This window comes from Sminthopsis crassicaudata, chromosome 1, assembly GCF_048593235.1.
Source record: "Sminthopsis crassicaudata isolate SCR6 chromosome 1, ASM4859323v1, whole genome shotgun sequence".
Classification (NCBI taxonomy): Eukaryota; Metazoa; Chordata; class Mammalia; order Dasyuromorphia; family Dasyuridae; genus Sminthopsis; species Sminthopsis crassicaudata.
The window spans coordinates 655,563,540-655,577,775 of NC_133617.1; the positions used below are offsets into that span (position 1 = coordinate 655,563,540).

Consider the following 14,236-nt stretch of genomic DNA (forward strand, 5'->3'; position numbering starts at 1 on the left):
TAAAAAGTGGGACTTGGCCACACCTATCCAGCATAGAAAGGAACTTGGCAACAGTGGCCCCAGGGCAGTGTGAAGTTACTGCAAAGAAAGCTTTGCCCTAAGAGCAGACCTCAACCTTTAAAAATGAGCAATAAAGCAAAAAGAGCTCTGCTGAAGGTAGCATTTATAGAGACTAGAAAGAATAGACCTCAAACCCTGAGGACACAAATGAAAAATGTTTTCAGATGAAGCCTCAAATGGTGATATGTTGTTTTCCACCTCACAAGATTCTCTTGGAAGAATTCAAAAAGGATCTTAAAAGAGAGTTAGAAGAAAAGTTGAAATGAGAGCTCTGGAAAAGGAAATAAATTATCTGAAGAAAATCATTTCTTAAAAGTTAGTTTTGGTGAAATGGAAAAAGAAAACAACCTCTTAAAAAAGAGAATTTGTGAAAAGGAAAAAATCCAATAAACAAAATAACATTTAAAAACACAATTGGTGAAAAGCAAAAGCAGATACAAAAAGCTAATTAAAGAAAATAATTCACTAAAAATTCGAATTAAACAGATGGAAGCAAATGACTCAATGAGGTGTCAGAAATCATTCAAACAAAACCAAAGAAATGAAAAAAAATAGAATAAAGGAAAATATATCTCACTGGAAAAATAACTGAGCTGGAAAATAGAGGTAGGAAAGACAATCTAATAATTACTGGACTACGTGAAAACCACAATGAAAATAAAGAACCTTGAAAACATCTTTCAAGAAATCACTCAGGAAAGCTGCCCTGATGTCCTAAAACCAGAGAGTAAAGTAGCCACTGAAAGGATCCATCTGGATTTGGGGGAATGGAGCTAAGATGACAGTAAAGCCAGAAAGCTGCTCGAGCTCTCCCAGTTTCCCTTGAAAACCACAAGAAATGGAAGTCCCTGAACAGAGTTTGATAGAATTCAAGCCATTCTCCAGCTCAAGATATACTGGAAAAACTTCAAGAAAAGTCAGTCTCACTGGGGTGAAAAGGGAGTTCAGCCCAGCTTGGACAGAATGTGGGAAAGTCAGTGAGAGAGTCTTAATCACAACAAATCAGCAACTGAGATACATTGTCCTGGGTCAGGAGAGGAACAGTTCTTACAAAGAATTAACCCTGTCTTCCGGAACATTTTATGGCCTTATAACTGAATACTTACATAGCCATCCTTTTGTCCAACTCTATTTGACAGAGCTTACCCAAATAAAATTGAACTGAAACTGCCCTAATAAAAAGTTTTGTTTCCTCATAAAACAACCCATCAGCAAATTCAAAAGTTAATGCAACCAGAAGCTGATTTTCATGCCAATAAGGAGAATTTCTAAGAGCTAACATAGAGCTTACCCAAATAAAACTGAACTGAAGCTTCTATGGTAAAAGGAAAGCCCAAAACACAAACTCAGAGAGGACATAATGTCCACAGAACAAATCTGAAAGAGTGAGATAAATAGGTCTTGATCCCAAAGAAACTTCTTGGAAATGCTCATAAAATATTTTAAAAGGCAAATATGAAAGGTAGAAGAAAAAAATGAAAAAGGAAATGAGAAGTACAAATGAGAGAATCAACAGTTTGGAAAAGGAAAGAAAAAAATTGTCTGAAGAAAACAACTCCTTAAACATTAGAATTAACCAAATGGAAAACGATATACAAAAACTATCTGAAGAATAAACAAATTAGGAGAACAAGGGATAATTTGCCCATCAGATCCTTGGAGAATAGAGAAATTTATGACCAAAAATTATGAAAGGAAAAATGGACAAATTTTATTACATTGAATTAAAAAGGTTTTGCACAAAAAAACAACAGAAACAAGATTGAAAAGGAAGTATAAAACTGGGGAAGATCTTTACAGACAGTATTTCTGATAGTTTCTAAATTATTTCTTTTCTAAAATATATAAAGAACCGCATTAAATTAATATGAATATGTCATTCCCCAATTGTTAAATGGTTAAAAGATATTAACAGATAATTTTCAGATGATGGAATTAAAGCCATTTGTAGTTATATGGAAAAATGCTCTAAATCATTATTGATTAGAGAAATGAAAATTAAAACAACCTTGAGATATCACCTCATACCTCTCAGATTGGCTAATCTGACAGAAAATGAAAATGACAAATACTAGAAAGAATATGAGAAAATTGGAACACTAAAGTATTGTTGTTGGAGTTGTGAATTGATCCAATCCTTTTGGAAGACCATTTGGAAATATATCTAAAGGGCTATAAAACTGTGTACTCTTTGATCCATCAGTGTCTCTACTGGTTCTGTTTCCCAAAGAGATCATAAAACTGGGGAAAGGACCCACATGTGCAAAAATGTTTGTGGCAGCCCTTTTTGTAGTGGCAAAAAAGTGGAAACTGAGTGAGTGGCCATCAGTTGGAGAATGGCTGAATAAGTTATGGTAGATCAATGTTATGGAATATTATTTTTCTATAAGAAATAATCAGGAGGATAATTTCAGAAAAGCCTGGAGAGACTTATATGAATTGATGCTGAGCAAAACCAGAAGATCATTGTACGCAGTGACAAGATTATATGATGATCAATTCTGATGGATGTGGCTCTCTTCAACAATGAGATGATTCAGGCCAGTTCCAATGATTTTGTGATGAAGGGAGCCATCAGCATCTAGAGAGAGTTCTATGAGAACTGAGTGTGGTTTACAATACAACCTGTTTCCTTTCTCATTTTTTCCCTTTTTGATCTGATTTTTCTCGTGCAGCAAGATAATTGTGGAAATATGTATAGAATAATTATAGATGGTTAACATATATTGGATGATTTGCCATCTAAGGGAGAGATTGGGAATGAATGGAAAAAAATGGAACATAAGGTTATACAAGGGTGAATGTGGAAAACTATCTTTGCATGAATTTTGTAAATAAAAAAAGCTATTATTTAAAAATAAACTTCCCCAGTGTACTAAAATATGCAAAGAGAATATGTGTATATTACCTGATTTCTAAATTATCTGTACCTGCACAATCTTTGATATCTGTAGTAAATGATTTTTTTTTCCCACACTAAATAAAATTTGCCTGAATCTGTTTCCTGTATGAGGGCTCATCATAACTTTTATAAGATCTGTGAAAAAGCTATATCCTAGAGGCACAAAACAAACAAAATTCTAACCCAACATTTATTCAAATATGGTTTTGTCCATATGACCTGTGAAGTTCCTTTCAGCTCTAAATATTTCATGATTATTAATCTATTATTATGTACCAGTATCTTTTAAATGTAATATTCATGTTACTTTACCCTTTTCCAATAGAGTGAGAAGCAGGAAATGAGGAGTAGAGGTTTATTGTGAGCTATGTTACTAACTTAGATTTTCTGGGGCAGGGCTTCTTACACCTTTTTTTTCCTCTTAACCTTTTTGTTGCATAAATTTTTATGCAACCCCAGGTATATAAATATATAAAATTAGTATGAAAACCAAATATTTAACTGATCATGAATCATAATTTCACACCCCTTACATTCAATTATGCGGCCTTTATACGGGCCTTCTCAAATCACAGTTTAAGAAGCTGGATTCTAGGGTAGATGGGAGAATGCCAGGAAAACTTGAAGAAATGGCATGGAGCCTTCCCAAACAATGAAGTTGAGATTTTAGTGTTAGTAGAGAAAGCAATCATGAAGAATTATAAAATTTTCAAGATAGAAGGGACATCAGGTATCATTGAGGGTAATAATATAATAGATGGTGAACTGGAAGAGAACGTACTGGCAATTTAGTCCAACCTACCAATTTTAAAAATTAACATTCTGAAAATTAAAAGGAAGTTTATTTAGTGTTTTGTTCAATCATACAAATAGAATCATGGAACCATAGATATAGAGCTGAAAGGGTTCATATTCTAACTCTGTCCTTTTAAAAATGTGAAAAATTCTGCACAAGAATGTTATGTTGTTTCTCTAAAAGTCACAAAGATCATATCAAAGGCAAGATTTAAGGTTATGTTCTCTGACTCCAGATTTGGAGTTCTCATTCTGCCATGATCTGTTTCAGTATTTCTCAACATTCTTAACATTTATGTTTTTGACAATTTTTTCCTGGAACCTCCATAAAAGAGGATTTCTACTATTAATATCCACTGATTAAGAATATGTAGGATGACAAAAGTTACTATGTTGGTAGCTCATTTTAAGTGGATTTTATTAATCATACAAACATAACTTCAGAAAATAGTCAAAAATTTATTATGTCTAAAGAATACTCTTTTACTGAATCAATTTTTTTTTTTTTTTTTTTTTTTTTTTTTTTTTTTTTTTTTTTTTTTTTTTTTTTTACCCTGAGGCTGGGGTGATTTGCACAGGGTCACACAGCTAGGAAGTATTAAGTGTCTGAGACCAGATTTGAACTCCAGTCCTCCTGAATTCAGGGCTGGTGCTCTATCCACTGTGCCCCCTAGCTGCCCCTTGCATCAATTCTTTTTTTTTTTTTTTAATTTTTATTTTATTTTATAATTATAAGTTTTTTTTTGACAGTACATATGCATGGGTAATTTTTTACAACATTATCCCTTGCACTTACTTCTATTCAGATTTTTTCCCTTCCTCCCCCAACCCCCTCCCCCAGATGGCAAGCAGTCTTATATATGTTAAATATATTACAGTATATTCTAGATACAATATATGTGTGTAGAACCGAATTTTTTTTGTTGCACAGGAAGAATTGGATTAAGAAGGTAAAAATAACAGTTTACATTCATTTCCCAGTGTTCCTTTTCTGGATGTAGCTGGTTCTGTCCATCATTAATCAATTCTTTATGTGCATAAAATTAACAAATATCTTACTTTAATTCCTTGTGATCCTTAGATTTGAAAGAACTGATCTTAATTCAGTTCCTTCATGTATAATAGATAGAGAGGTTGTCTTAGCATCAGGGAGTTTATTGCTGTTATTCAGCCATTTTTCAGCCTTGTCGAACTCTTCAAGCCCATTTAGGATTATTCTGGGAAAAATATTGGTTTGCCATTTCCTTCTTCAGCTCATTTTGCATATGAGGAAATTGAGGCAAATTTCCCAAGATCACAAAGCTAGTTATTGTCTGAAGTTTTCCTGACTTCATGCTTGGAATTCTATCTACTATGACACCTGACTTCTCTGACACTTAATAACTTTTTGATTCAGGACAAAAATTTAATCTATATCTCTATTCCTTCATCTGCAGAATGGTGCTGAAACCAGTTCCTTTTAAAAAATTGGCTACTGAGATTGAAATAAAATATAAAAAGCCCTTCACAAAATTTTTAATCTCTCTATAAATATAAGCTATGATTAATATAATTTATAGGCATGAAAATTAATAGTAGGAGAGATGAAGCAATTTGACTATATCTGCACAGAGAAATCAAATCCAGCTATTTTAACTTCCATGGATGTGGTTTTTATTACTTTACATGAATGTGATAAAGATTAAATATAGCATTTTTGTTTAAGTTATAAAATACATTTATACATTGATTATAAAGGAAAGCTTAGTTGCTTTATTTTATCATTTTTCTTATATAAGATGCCCTTGTGATTGCTATTCTAGGTTAGCATCTCATGTATCCTTTTAAATTAAATTCACAGCACCATGTAGACATAATGTTCATGTGGTTTCTTTTTGTAATTAAAATTTCAAAAAATGAAAACTTCCAAATAATTGCTTTGCCCCAGGCTCTGTGGTTCAGTTATTTCCAACAAAAATGGATGCAGTTAACCAGATTCATTATTGTATGATGAGTTTACAAGTGTCTCCAGGTTTGGTAATTGATATCAGCTCTTTTAAGTTAACATTGAGTTCAGGTTTTCTTGATGTCAGCATTCTATTGATAGCTTTGTTTCTGGGAGGGAGAAAAGAACTGGAGATAATATTTAAATCTCTCTCTTTTTTTTTTTAAAGATAATACTTTTTTTATTTTTCTTTTTAAAAATTACAAAAAAATCTCACTGTGACAGTTTTGATGGGATGACAATATAGGGGAAATTTTAGGCAATATAAAACAGACAATATCAAATTTGTTTTTCACAAAAGATTTTGCTAAAGCACAGAGGTCATAAACATTAGGTGAAGGAATTAACTGAACTAATAAATTCTGGATTATTAAAACTAGCTCTATCCTTTCATTGTTGTAAGTTCTGGTAGTATAGAATAATTTGAATATACATATCAATTTATATGCATGAATAAAACTACATCATATACATATATATATACATATGTGCATATACACATGTATAAACTCATGCATACATATGTGCTCACACATATATGTGATTTTTTCTAAAAAAATAAGTTTTTTTATTTTTCAAAATACATGCAAAGATAGTTTCCAATACTCCCCCTTGCAAAACCTTGTGTTCAATATGAAATCTCTTTCAGGAAGGCAAATGATTGACTATTCAGAGCCTACTTTTAAAAAATCTTGTTTACCTGCTTGGTACAAAAGGTAGAATCATCCAAAGAAAAGACCAATGGCATTAGGGCCAGAAGATTTGAGTTTTAATCTGGATTCTATCATTCAAGAACCAATGATCTTTTACAAGTCACATTATCTTTCTGAGTCTGTTTCCTTATTTGTAAAATAGAGGTAATGGTATTTTCATTACCCATCCTTTTTTCCTCAATAGTATTTTATTTTTTAAATATATGCAAAGATAGTTTTCAACATTCACTTTGCAAAACTTTTATCCAAAGTTTTCTTCTTTTTTCTTCCCCATGACAACAAGAAATTTGATATAATTTAAACATCATGAGGAAGGAAGAAAACAAACAAGCAAACAACAACAAAAAGATAACAATACTGTTTTGATTCACATTCAGTCCCTATAGTTCTCTTTCTGGATGCAAACAGCATTTTCTATCCCAAGTCTATTGAAATTACCTTGAATCACATCATTGTTGAAAAGAGTCAAGTTCACAGTGGATCATCACATAATCTTGTTTGTATACAATGTTGTTTTAATTCTGCGCACTCTACACAGCATTAGTTCTCATCATTTCATATAGGGCAGTACTATTCCATTGCATTCATAAGCCATAATTTATTTAGTCATTCTCCAACTGATGGGTATCTACTCAATTTCCAATTCCTTGCTAACATAAAAAGAGCTCCTGAAAACATTTTTGCACATATGGATTCTTTTCCTTTTTTATTAACTCTTTGAGATACAGACCCAGTAATTGCACTGCTGGATGAAAAAATATACACAGTTTGATAGTCCTTTGGGCATGGTTCCAAATTGCTCTCCAGGATGGTTGAATATAGAAATCAAATATTTACTAATAATAAAAATTTTATGTTTATTAAAGGAAAAAAAAGGTAAAGTTGCATATTAATGAGGGAAATATGCATGTTTATTCTTACTTAAAGAATTAAATCTTGACACAATATTTGATAGTTTTTACTGCTATCAAACTTTTAAAGACTCCTTATATACAAGTTGCAATCCATAGTTTAAGAACCTTTGATTTTGGCAAAGATCTTCAATCATAATCAGCAGAGATTTATTAAGTAGTTCTATTTGCCAAGCACTGTGCTAAGTGCTTAAGATACAAAGAAAAGTAAAATGGCTAAGCTAACAGAATACAAAAACACATATATAAGAGGGAGGGAGAGATAGAGAAAGAATGGGAGAGAGGAAAAAGAGAAAGAAAAAAAAAAGGAAAGATAGAGGGAAGAAGAGAGGGGGGAAAAGGTAGGAGTGTAAGGCAGAGAGAAAGAAGGGAAAAAAGCAGAGACGATCTAGTTAGCACTTATTGTACTAGCAAAATCAGGAAAAGTCTTGCTTAGAAGATGGCATTTAAATTGAGGGAAAGAAATAGGATTTCCAAGGGGCTTTATAACAGTGTTGCTTTATATGGGAATTAAAGAAAGTTTGAAAAACTAGGTAGGAGAAACAAGCAGAGGAAGATTGTTTGACTGCTACCACTCATTCATAAATTGAAAATTTGTCTTTTCTAGTTGGAGTAAAAAATGATTTAAAAATTCCTTATCTTGGGAGGAAGTCCAAAAATGTTTAGATGACTCAGGGAATAATGTGCTAAGACATTAGGATACGAAGAAAATATAGTAAAACTTTCAATACTAAGAAAAAATGAAGAAATGGATAGGAAAAGGGAAATATATTGATTCAACTGACATTTAGATAGATCTTAAAGTATTGGGGGGGGGGAAGTTATGTTGAATGCTGAAGAAAGGAAACCTTTACCAATATTAACTGCTATAAAAGAAGGACTCTTCAAGTGTGTCTAATCAGAAAATAAAAAGGTTGACCTTCCCAGTCAGGCAGGCCATAAGCATCTGTTAAGTGCTCACTATGTGCTAGACATTTTGCTGAGTTATGGGGATTAAAAAAAGACAAAAATATAGTACGTGCTTTGGAGGAGCTCATAGCTGAATGAAAAATATGGTCTTTCATCCTTATAATCTACTGGGGTATTTTGTAAGAGTTTCTTCAGGGGTAATCTTGGGGGAGGGGAATGTATCATAATTTTCTATCCTGGGCTGTGTCTGAATTCATAATAGATATGCATTCATTCTAGGGCTAAGTTATTGGTGTAACAATTATACTGAACAAAATCCACTCTATAAATCACTGTAGCTCATTATTCTAGGAATTTTTAAAAATAGGCATGTGATGTCTTTCATGTGGACATCTCTCAGTGTGGAAATGCTCTTAAATAAGGTAGTTTTATAATTCCATAAAATGTGAGTCCTAGAGAATTCTATGAAAATACACTATTAGTATGTGTCCAAGACAAATTTTGAATCCAGGCTTCTTGATTCAAATATGAACCACTATCAATTATCCTATTTGTTGTCTTTCAGTTGTTTCAGTCAAATCTGCATCTTCATGACCACATTTGTGGTTTCTTGGCAAAGATACTCAAGTGGTTTGCCATTTCTTTCCCTGCCTTATTTTATACAGTTGAGGAACTGAGGCAAACAGGAATGTTTGAATTGCCCAGAGTTATGAAGCTCCTAAGTATCTGTGGGGGGCCAGATTTGAACTCAGGAAAATCAGTCTTCGTCATTCCAAGTCCCATGGCTTATCCCCTATGCCATCTAGGCATGATATTCTAGTTGATTAATGTGGTAAAGTCTAGTTGCCCATTCACATTTTACTTTATATTACGGTCTTGCTAGCTCCATGATAGTTGCAAGAATTCTGTATAGTATGATTATGTAATCTTTAACCAAATGAAATCACAATTAAAAGAAAAAATCATTTTACCTCAGCAAATATGAGTCAAGGACATAATTATTTATATGACATTTTTTGGGGGAATCAAAAGTGGAAAACTGAAAAAAAATTACTAATCTCTGCTAAGAGTGTTTTTAGGCTTCTGGACATGTATGAGAGAAGATACATAAATATAAATACATATATACATAAATATGAACATATATATATATATATATATATATATATATATATATATATATGCATATGTGTATGTGTGTGATCCAAAAAGAGTGTGATGAGATAAAAGAAAGACCTATACAAAGTTCTCCAACAAATGAGTTTCTTTGAGTTCTTCTCATGTCAAATGTTTCCTAGTCCCTAGCACTGCTCATTGAATACCTGATTCTAGTTCATGGTACTGCATATGTGTCCAGTACATAAGTCAGAAGTTTTTGCCTATTTATAGCATTAACCCAGAAAACATATGAATATGCATGAAGGCATGAGTCCATATATGCTGATATTCCTTGCAAGAATATAACACAAAATATTTTTGAAAAAAACATAGAACATCCTTGAATGAGCAACTTTTGAGGCCCAAAGGTTGAAGGTTCAAAAAAAAAAAAAAAAAAAAAAAAAAGTAAATCCTCAAAGCTACTTCTTAGGCCTAAATACCAGAGAGTCTTCTCACATCTTGTATTTATAGGACCTACCTTTGCTCACTCCTTTTGCCCCCCCCCCCAAAAAAAAATAGGTGGAAGTATGGCTGCATTTAGCACAATCTTATCCTGAAATACATTCCACAAAAAATCCAGGTTGACTATTTGGGGACCATGTAAACTGAATAACAACTTTAGTTTGACAAAATATTTCACTTCAAAATTCTTAATGGTATTAAAAAGACAATATTCTGGTGAGTGGTTAGAGTGATGGAACTAGTCATTTAAATTCTGATATGACCTTGGATACTTAGTCATTATGTGATGTTGGGCAAGTCACTTAACTTCAGTTCCCTTAACTGTAAAATGAGGGTAATAGCAGCACTGGTATCCCAGGACTGTTATGAGGATAAAATGAGATAATATTTTTGAAGTGCTTAGTAATGACTAGCTCATAGCGGATGCTTCATGAATGCTTCCTTCCTTCCTTTCTTCAGAGCTTTCAGACATGTTTTGACTGGATAAAACTTTAACCTAAAAATAAGTAAATGCAAACAAACTAGAAAAGGCAGCAGGTTTTTATTCCAAAACACAAACAAAATGTCTTAATCGCTTCACTCTTGAATGGACACAGTTACATTTTTTTTTTCATAATGAAAGGTCTAATTATGTTTGTTTTTAATGGCCATTTTCAAGCTGGTCTGGTAGTATTTGTGTCTTTCTCAATTAGCCTTTTGCCTGAAGTTATATGTATGACTGTTTTCATGCCAACTTCATTACAAAACTGTTGATGGCCGAGACTTGGGAGTGAGATAATAATGTGATGCTTTCAATGTTAGACATTTCAAGCTGTTAATTAGCTTGATGTGAGTACTGGCATCCTTACTGTTATTATTTTTGGTGTCTGCTGCAGTTCTTTCCCTCATAAATAGGATTCTGCTCAAACATTTTCAAAAGTGCCTGTTTTCACAAAATAATCACTCTGGATTAGTTTGCTGCCTTGAGTGAAAACTGATATATTCCATTACTGGCTGCATGAACCAAAACCTGATTTGAGTACAGGGAATGATAGGGACAGAGGAAAACACTTTAGTATAGCTCTGATTGCTACTGTGTGACTTTAAATAGAGCCCTAGGACTATCCTTACTTAGCATGAGTAGAACTTTGATGTTTTAACAGTTTCTTGATTATCCAAAAACTGTAAGTCATAACTCACTGAAATACAAAACTTATACCTCTAAAAGGAAGTCTTCTGTCTTCAATAAGTAGCCATATTTCTTTGTATATAGTTATTTGATTAAAATAACTAAATGAATAAAATCTAAGTTGCAGTCACATAACAATGATACTACTAAAAACCAAACCAAAACAAACCAAAACAAACTCCCCTTTTTGGACAAAGAAACAAACAAATATATATATATATATATGTGTGTGTGTGTGTGTGTGTATATGTGTGTATATATATATATATATATATATATATATATATATATATATATATATATATATGTATATATATATGTGTTTGTGTATATGTATATATATATGTATATATATATATGTGTGTGTGTAATATGTACAAACATAAATATATATATGTGTGTATTTTTACATATATTCATGTACACACATACATAATTTTCGTAAGTGGCAGAATGGAATAAAGTTATAAATAGATTAAAGAAGACTTAAGTTCAAGTACTTCATATGAAATACCAGCTATATGACCATGAATTATTCATGTAAACATTCAGTATTTTGAGATTTTAAAATTGTGGTCAAATTGATAATATGTAGCAATAGAGTGAGTTTTAATATTAAAAAGTTCCCCAGAGGGATGAAATCATAAATTCTTACCCCATAAAATTGTAATATATATATATATATATATATATAGATATAATTTATATATATATATATATGTGTATATATACACACATATATACTCACTCTCTCTTCAATATATATATATATATATATATATATATATATACATATATATACATATATATACATATATATACATATATATATATATATATTTAAGCTTCAGGCCCAAAATTTCAGTGACAGTAGCTAGAGATTGACCTTCAAAATTAAAATCTAAGCAACTGTGATTCTGAATCTTTTTTAAAAGGAGTACATTCAAAACACTGATGCCATAAGCTTTCATTCAGAATTAATGGCTCACATTCTACATTAAAGAGAAAGAAAAGTTTCCACCTAAATGTCTAAATCAGGAATCAGAGAGAAATTACTGAAGACACGTAATGGGAAGAAAACATGAAGGTTTTTTTTTTTTTTTTTTTCCTTTCCCTTCTAGGGGATGAGGGGTTTCCCATGTAGAACTTTAATTGCTAGGATCCATGGCTTGCTATTGATCCTGAGAGAAGCTGATGCACCTAAGAATCTACCTATAATTTACTGGTTCACTTAGGTAAAAACAATGAAAATGAGGGGCCAGAAAGTTTTCCAGTGCCAGTCCTTCATTATCTAGTCTGCAAAATTTATGAGAAAGATCACATTGGGAATTCATACCTCTGGTTTTCTTGAGGTGCATTCAATCCAAATAGGAAAGTCACAACTGGTTTTTAATAATTTTTCTAAAGTACAAATTCAATTCCAAGAAATACATATCAAGAAGATACTACATTCATGATATTGCAGATACAAATTTAAAGGGGGAAAAGGTTCCTGTCTTTAAAGAGTTTATATTCAACCTGAGATAGACAACACCTACAGATAAGAACAAGCAGAATACATACAACACAATACAAAGTAATTTTAAGAGGAAAAGGACACTGGCAACTTGGGGATTCAGAAAAGGTCAGTGCTAAAAATGGCAACTGAGCTATATCTTAAAGGAATCTCGATATTATTCATAATAGAGATGAAGTCTTCCAGACATGGGAGATAGATTATTTTGATGGTGGGAAATGAAAAGCAGCTTCTAAAAACTTAATTTCTTTCTTTGTCATCCTATTATAACCCAGCACCCGTGTTTGCTTTTTGTTTTTTTCATTTTTAACATGACTGAAAAATTCTCTACTTCTCTTTCTCCTCAAATTTCTTCGACTTCTCCATCTCCTGTGTTTTCAAAATACTTTGTTTGCTTTTGTGAAATACATTGACAATCTTATCTAGTCTCATGGTTTCTAAACTTTCAGAGCATTTGGCCTTATTTTTCTGGATTTCTTTAATAAAGAAGTTAAGTCTTGACAAAGAGAATGTTGTAGAGAAGAAGAACTTGTTGACTAAGAGTTACAAGACCTGAAGTCTATTTTTGTCTCTTCCACAAATTTGAGTGTCACTGAATAAGTCGGGTTTGGTTTTGGCTTGATACATTCTAAAATGAAACGGACCCTCTATCTGGCTTTTAAGGTCTTTTGTAGGTCAATATCTTCTCATTGCTAGAATAAAAGATAAAGACTGGATGTTTTGTGATCTGCCCATTTTGGGGGAGTAACCACCTCAATAAAATGAAATCACAGACAAGCATTAAATGTATTGAAGTATAAGAATAGGAAGAAATTATGGAAGTGGAATCTGACAAGTAGTATTGATGGACTATATATATTTTATATCATTATTTCCCTCTGGATTATAGCTGTCGGGACATGCCAAGACAATAAGAGAAGCACAAAGTTTACTCTTAGTCTGTCATTCTCCATATAATTATAATTGTCTAGAGGGAAAACACTTCTGAACTATAAGAATTATCCTTTGTCAATAAAATAATAAGGCAATATAGAACATCAGTAAAATAGGTTTCATTCTGATGCTGAAGCTGCATGACCTCAAGCAAAACATTTAGATTGTCTAAGCCCCAGCTTTATCTTCTAAAAAGCAATACCCATAATAAATTATTTTATTTCACATGAATGTTATATATTAAGGTTAAAATGAGAAAACTACACTTCTCAATAGCATTTTGAAAACTCTAAAATGCTTTTAAAATTTCTTTAATATGTCAAAAGCAAAAGTCAAACATAGTTCTCTCCTGACCCCAAATCTAGATGTATTCCATCTCTCAATAAGCAGGGTTTTCTTTTTTCCTTTGAATAAGGTAAACATTTTTAAATTACTTGTTGCTGTAGCAGGAGCAGCACTAGCTGGCTCATTTTCTGAATATCTGGTATTGTCACATGAGAGAAAAGATTGCTTTTCTAGGTCTCTTCAATTCATAAGATGATTTAATAGGCTTAGGAAAGTTTTCAAATAAATTAAATATGATTGGCAAGAGCAAAGAATGCCTTTTACTTTCAGGCATATAAATTTCACTAGTAATATCAAGTGGGAGTTTCTGCTGTCAGAGGAGTTTCAGATCAGGATTATTATTTTGGAAGTTGATAGCCTTCCAATTAAGAAAGTGTTAG

The 14,236-nt window shown here is 32.1% G+C and overlaps 1 protein-coding gene across 5 annotated transcripts in view; it reads left to right on the forward strand.

The window, feature by feature from the left end:
* Window positions 1-14,236, forward strand: part of LOC141551390 (E3 ubiquitin-protein ligase Topors-like) — a 342,185-nt gene that overhangs the window by 316,118 nt on the left and 11,831 nt on the right. The window contains exon 6 of one of the 5 annotated variants that reach the window (XM_074282992.1): window positions 4,739-4,827. The exons of 3 other annotated variants lie outside the window; for them this stretch is intronic. The gene's annotated coding sequence lies outside the window, so the exon portion shown is untranslated. The remainder of the gene's footprint in view (window positions 1-4,738; window positions 4,828-14,236) is intronic. One more of the 5 variants, XM_074282993.1, reaches the window with a different exon arrangement.